Source organism: Habropoda laboriosa, unplaced genomic scaffold, assembly GCF_001263275.1.
Source record: "Habropoda laboriosa isolate 0110345459 unplaced genomic scaffold, ASM126327v1 scaffold203, whole genome shotgun sequence".
Lineage (NCBI taxonomy): Eukaryota > Metazoa > Arthropoda > Insecta > Hymenoptera > Apidae > Habropoda > Habropoda laboriosa.
The window spans coordinates 31,861-39,183 of NW_017100358.1; positions in this window are offsets into that span (position 1 = coordinate 31,861).

Genomic DNA, 7,323 nt, shown 5'->3' on the forward strand with positions numbered 1-7,323 from the left:
TCAGTCATTTTCTTTTTCTCTCATTCTCTCTGTCATATACTCATGCACTCGCTTTTTCTGTCTCTTTTTCTCTCAATCTCTCATTCTCTCACTCATTTTCTCTCTCTCTGTCTCTCCCCGTCTCTCCCTATCTTTCATGGCCTCTCCCTGTCTCTCCTGGTCTCTCCCCGTCTCTCCCTATCTCTCTCTATCTCTCCTGGTCTCTCCCTGTCTCTCCCTATCTCTCCCCGTCTCACCCTATCTCTCTTTGTATCCTATTCTCTCATTCATTTTCTCTCTCTCAAACTCACTCTTTCACTCATATTTTCTCTCCTTCTCTCTTTTCGCTCTCCCTCTGACGTTTTCGAGAGTTGCCGCTCTAATGGATTTTTTCGAAGAACTTCCGTTATTAAATAAATGTAGTTAACGCTGCCAGTTTTCCGCAGGGTGAAATTTGTAGGGACGCTTGGCATTCGCATGTACGATCCGGCAGTACGTTTCCATGTAGATTTTGTTAATTGGTAGGTAGGTAACACAATGTCGCCTTTTTTTCTTCCATTTTCAAAAGTTGCAATTCAATTTTTTAGCAACGTGTCTTGTTGTGCGGACCAATTGGTACTTTTTAAGTGGTACTAGTAAAGTGGTTTTCACTGAAGTTCGTAATTACTGTGTAGCACACTGCGTCTCTACGTCAAATTGGACATTTTTTGACAGAAAGGGACACTTTTGTTTCCAGTAACCTAAATTACAGAGTTGCGGGATAGTACTACGTTTTAATATCGCCGCGTAGAATCGGAAATTGTTCATACATTGCCAACAGATTGGATGAAGCTAGTATTTTCTATTGTGTCATTCGCAACAAATCATATTTCACTCCAGTTTAAATACTATTCTACGAAATTTTGACATAACGAACCAATTATAATTTGCGTCACCAGTGGGACGCATACATTATACTTGGTCATTCGGAGAAAAATTAATTTCCATTTGGCGTTCATTGCAAACTTTCAAAAAACTAGAATTCACTCGCGAAGGAGTTAATAATTTCGCTAGAAATCCTTTCAGCGACTCTCAAAAAAATATTTCACTCATCAAAGGGTTAATAATTTCGCTAGAAATCTTTTCAGCGACGTTTAAAAAAATAATTCACTCGCGAAAAGATCAATAATTTCTCTAGAAACCTTTTCAACGACTCTCAAGAAAATATTCCACTCATCAAAGGGTTAATAATTTTCCTACAAATCTTATCAGCGACTCTCAAAAAAAATGATTCACTCACAAAAGGGTTAACAAAAATTTACCAGAAATCTTAGCAATCTCAGAACGTCTGTTCAACTGCAACTCGCTTCTGTTCGATAATGTTAACATAAATCTACATTGCCCGTGTAATCACATTAACAAAGTTTGACACAAAGATAGGAATATGTCCTTTTCTCCATTATGAACGGAGGCGAAACTAAACGGACTTCTCATCCGCGCGAAGCATGCGTTCCCCAACGGGAGAACGCGGCATTTATTAATACCGCTAGTCGGTGGAAAGTTGGGAAACACGCGGGTTCGTTCCGTCCCTCGTAATTTATTTATCGGCCGCGTCTGCATCGTCCACACTGAAAGCACTATTCACCGGAGGCCTTGGAGAATTTTTAATCGAAGCGATGTCGGAGTCGCGCGCCCGCGCAAGACGCCTCCAAGATATCGTTGCACAATTACTGGAATGCGGCTCATTCGTAACGCGTTACACAATAAAACCGAAACCTTAACACGCGAGAAACATTTTTCAAATCTTTGGTCGAAAATTAGAAATTTCACAGCGAAAAATTCCTGGTGAATTTGAATCTCCAAGATGACAGAGAAGCAGGGAAACATCTAAGAAAAACATCGAAAGGTCTCTAAACTCTGCGGAATGTAAAAATAATGCAGATTGCAAAAAGAGAAGCCTCCAGAATAGAAAATCACTGGTCGAAAATTAGAAATTTCACTGGGAAGAATTCCTCGCGAATTTGAATCTCCAAGATGACATAAAAGCAAGGGAACATCTTCTAAGAAAAGCATCGAAAGGTCTCTAAACTCTGCGGAATGTAAAAATAATGCAGATTGCAAAAAGAGAAGCCTCCAGAATAGAAAATCACTGGTCGAAAATTAGAAATTTCACTGGGAAGAATTCCTCGCGAATTTGAATCTTCAAGATGACATAAAAGCAAGGGAACATCTTCTAAGAAAAGCATCGAAAGGTCTCTGGACTCTGCAGAGGGTAAAAGCAGTGCAGATTGCACGAAGAGAAGTCGCGAGAATAGGCCTGGGGTACTTAACTCGCAGTGTGTCCGTCGACTTGAAAAACGCGCGTTTATCTATCCTCTCGTCGTCGGTGGCCGCGAGAGTTCCCTTTTATCAGTAGGCGCGACCGGCACTCGTGACATCAGGGCACGGGTAGAAAAAGAAAGAAAAAAGGCCTTAGAACGCCGGGGGTTAAGATGGGGCAAGGGGCAAACAGAGCGGAGCTCTGGTATCAAGTTTTAACGAGCTCCACAGTGTTCGGACCTTACGACTCCGGGGGTACTTTGCAGACACAAAGGACCGTGCGCCTCGCCGAAAGCTAGTTTTTCCGTGCCACTAGGGAGAAATCGTCCGGAGAGGACGCAAGAGGTTCCGAGGGAGTGAGTATGATATAACTGAATAAGGCAACGAGCAAATGAGTGAGTGGTCAAATAGGCTAATGAGTAACTGGCCGAATATGAGAATGGAGAACGAGAGGATGAGTTAATTGAGAAGGAAGTTGTTGAGTTTGTGAATATTTCGGACAGTGAGTTGGTGAGTCGATGAGTTAGCAAATGTGTGGGATATTTAGTTATCGAGTTAGTGAGTCGATGACTAGTTGAACAATTCGATCGGTGAGTTAGTGAATATTTGAGACATTGAGTTATTGAGTTGATGAGTTACTGAGTTAGCCAATATGTGAGACACTGAGTTATTGTGTTGATGAGTTACTGAGTTAGTGAATATTTGAGACATTGAGTTATTGAGTTGATGAGTTACCGAGTTAGTGAATATGTGAGACACTGAGTTATTGTGTTGATGAGTTACTGAGTTAGTGAATATATGAGACATTGAGTTGCTGAGTTGATGAGTTACCGAGTTAGTGAATATGTGAGACACTGAGTTATTGAGCTGATGAGTTACCGAATATGTGAACATTGAGTTACTGAGTATCCAAATGTGTGAGAGATTGAGTTACTGAGCTAGTGACTCAATGATTAATTGAACAACTCAATTACTAAGTCACTGAGTAATTGAATCACACAACCAATAAAAACTTGCCTCAACAAACTGCTGAGTTTCTCGATCAACGGGTGACTCAATTACCAACTAATCGAATCAGTTAATCAACGACTCTTTAACTACCTGATAAATCCATAAACGAATAACTTAACGAATACACAAACGCACGAGTGAACAACGAGGAAAACAGAATAGAAGAATCAGAGTGTAATCGGGTAAATGGATAAGCACCCGAGTAACAGAAAGCCGGGACACGGAGAACAGGGAGAGAACGAACGAGAAGAAAAAAGAGAGAGAAGAAAATGTCGCGAAACAGCAACACCACCCACTCTCGTCGTCGTCGTCGTCTCTCCGAGGGATGAAAAGCGGAACTGTTAGCGGTCGATCGAGAGTGAAACAGTTCGCTTCGATTACCGTTGTTGTTGCTGTTGTTGTTCAAGCAAGCCTCGCCACGGTGAAGTAACGAAATAATTGCGGGATTCCGTGAGTGGATGCCGGGGCTCTGCACTCGTCCCAAGACTTCTGTAAAATCGCGAAACTCTCGTCTCTCGGTTCACTCTAACGAGTATACCAGCTAGATTCTAACAGAGAGGCAGAGCGCGAGCGGAAAGGGAGAGACGATGTTTAACTATCGGTTGCACCCAGAGGATCGTTCAACCGTTTCTTTTATTTCTTTTTTTTACCTCTGCTTTTTTTTACACGTCGCCTCGTCTCGGTGGTTGTCGCCACTTGGGACTCCGGCTGCGTTCGAGTAATTTCGTTCATCCGGTTGTCGGACTAATTAGCGTAACGAGGATGGTTAGATTATGAGCGTTTTACGTATATTACGATAATTGTGGATCGTGAATTTCGATTCCGAGTGTGTCGGGGATGCCCCCGGGCGAAACAAACATGCGAATTGGGTCGCGGACGGTTCGATACAATTTGTTACTTTAAATAAAATATGCTACTGATCGTTTTCATTCTTAAAAGATTTATTTTACTTATCTATCTCTTTTTCCCTCCTGGACTGTCTCTCATTTCTTCACCTTTCTCTGGACTCTGTCTCTCCCTGTCCTTCTGTCTCTCCTCTCTATATCTTTCTTTGGACTCTGTCTCTCCCTGTGCTTATGTCTCTCCTCTATCTTTCTCTGGACTCTGTCTCTCCCTGTTTTTGTGTCTCTCCTCTCTCTCTCCCTGCTTTTGTGTCTCCTCTCTCTCTCTCCCTACTGTTGTGTCTCTCCTCTCTGTGTCTCCCTGCTTTTGTCTCTCCTCTCTGTCTCTCCTTGCTTTTGTGTCTCTCCTCTCTGTCTCTCCCTGCTTTTGTGTCTCTCCACTCTCTCTCCCTGCTTTTGTGTCTCTCCTCTCTGTCTCTCCCTGCTTTTGTGTCTCTCCTCTCTGTCTCTCCCTGCTTTTGTGTCTCTCCTCTCTCTCTCCCTGCTTTTGTGTCTCTCCTCTCTCTCTCCCTACTGTTGTGTCTCTCCTCTCTGTCTCTCCCTGCTTTTGTCTCTCCTCTCTGTCTCTCCCTGCTTTTGTGTCTCTCCCTGCTTTTGTCTCTCCTCTCTGTCTCTCCCTGCTTTTGTGTCTCTCCCTGCTTTTGTCTCTCCTCTCTGTCTCTCCGTTTTTGTGTCTCTCCTCTCCTTCTCCCCTCTCTCCCTCCCCTTATACATGTACTTTAATGTTTGCACTACAGTCAGAAGGAAGTGTAATTCGCGAAAAATAACAGGTGTATTTACGAGACGATTAAAAACCGTTCCAGCGAGATTAATAGTAATAATTGGCAAGGCAGAAACGCGGAGTGGTCGCGAATGAATAAAAGATGAAATTAAAAGCGAACGAAACGAACGTGGGCTGGGGCAGCAAGTTTCGGCTGCAAAATCTAGTCAGGGCAAGGACTCGCCCTCAACCTCTCTCTTTCTCTCTCTCTCTCTTTCTCTCTCTCTCTCTTTCTCCCTCTATTTATTAGCGCACGGTTCAACGATATCTTCGAGTGGCCATAAATGTCGAGTAGTTGCCCGTTAGCAAGATAATGAAGGAAATGAGAGGAATTCTCAACGAACGAGAAACGATATACCACCGGTGGTTGTTTGCATTTTTCGTGGAAAAACCAAATGAAATGAAGAGAAGAAAAAAAATAATGGAAGAAGAGGTATAGTAGAGAAAAAGCGATCGCGATCGAAGTGCAATTATCGCTGCCCTCGATGCGTCTGCTGCAACCTGTTTTCACGGGGTGCTTTTGTGTAACCACCACTCTTCGTAGATCGAAATTTTTCATACTTTCCGAGAATATTCAAAATTCCACCAAGCATTAAACTTTGTACTTCAGAATCTTCACAGAAAGTCCTCGACAAATTCTTCAACTAAAATCCAAACTCGACAAATTTCCAAATCCTCCAAGAAAAACAGAAAAACTACGAAGGAGAAAAAGTGAGAGAACGTTCCACGCGAACTCCTCTAACACGAGGTATCACGCTCCATCGCGGAAACTCCCCTAATTCGAAGATAACGCGGCTCGAGAGCAACAGAGTGAGATAAAGTTCGCGGCGAAAAATATTAGTCGAGGATAATTCAGTGGAAAATAAACTCGCCCATACCAACGCCAGATCTCGAGTACAACTCTATCTCTCTCTCTCTCTGCTTTGAATGTGAGAAAAAGAACCTCTAACATCTCACGGACGTCGAATTTCCCTTGCAAGTAAGCGTGCTCGCGAGATTAAGCTTTTCGCCAGCTTGAAAGTAGTTACTCGCCTGCGAGCAGCAGACGAGAAGGAAGCTGTTTTACATTTAAATCAAAGCGGCTGTCTCGAAATCAATTCGAGACCCAGCCACGAGATCGTTGTGTTTTACAATTTAAATACCCGCCGGGGGAAATAAAAAGCTTATCAGCCACGACCCGTCTAGCTTGTCCTACCCCTCGTCACCCTCGCAGATCCTGAATTACGCTTATCGCGATTACGTTCTCCCGGAGAACAGTCTGTCGTCGTGTAAATTGCTCGTCGAGCTTGATCTCCAGCGAGTGAACTGTTGTTACAACTTTTCTCTGGCAACGTTCTCTTGTATTCTTTATCGAGAATTTTTTTCGATTTTTTTGCAGCAATTAAAAGACTGCTATGCAAGATTTACATATTTTGCTAAAGGGAGTCAGAAGGAAATTTTTAGTTGACGATGTTCATTTTATTCTAATTATTCCAAGCATTTGAGGCCCTCCAGACACAGGTGAGCAACGTGTTAACAGGTTAAAGTCTCACACTGAAATATTTAAACGGAGAAAAATATTCCAGGGAGATTTGAAATTTCGAGACTTTAATCTACACCTGTATATATTTAACACGAGTATTAAGTCGAAGAATTTAACGAAAGTCCCATTTCTGAAGGCTGTCGTGTTCCATCGGTGGTACACGAAGCACGGAACGTGTTAATTATGGCGATTACGATGCCCTGGGAAATTGGTTTCTTGTCGCATAGATTGGACAGAGAAAGATGACGAAGCACCTGTAAGATTTTTAGAGAGAATGCTTCGTTGAATTTTTCAGAGTATATTTCAGAGTCCAGAGAATATTAATATTAAGTGAATGAGAAATATTGTGTTACTGTTAACCCCTAAGCGAGAATCTTCCACACTCCACTCTTAACAAAAATTTCTCCCTTCCGATAGAACAAGACGACTGCATTTGTGATTTTACTTCTCTCTTAAACAATTTTCCGCGAGCACAAACTCCACAGTAATCGAAGGGGAAATTTTCCAAATTTCCCACGTACACGTAGCAGGAACATTTCCCCTGAGTAACGAATACACGATACATACGCACAACCCTTCGGCGCCCAATTATCACTTCCGGAATTTAAAACAAACGACAACTTACCTCGGCAAATTCGATCGATATTAATTCCACGAGGAGAACGGAGGGTTTCCGTGGAAAATACCGCGATCCGTGAGCGCAGAGCAGCGTCGAATAGGTAATCTCGGTGGAAAAGTTTGGTAGGGACTTCCGCCGACTAGGTTCACCCGGAAGTTTCCGCTCTGGCTTCAGATTTTTCGGCGACGTTCAAAGAGCGGGGGTATATGTATATTTGAGAGGCGGGCGAATA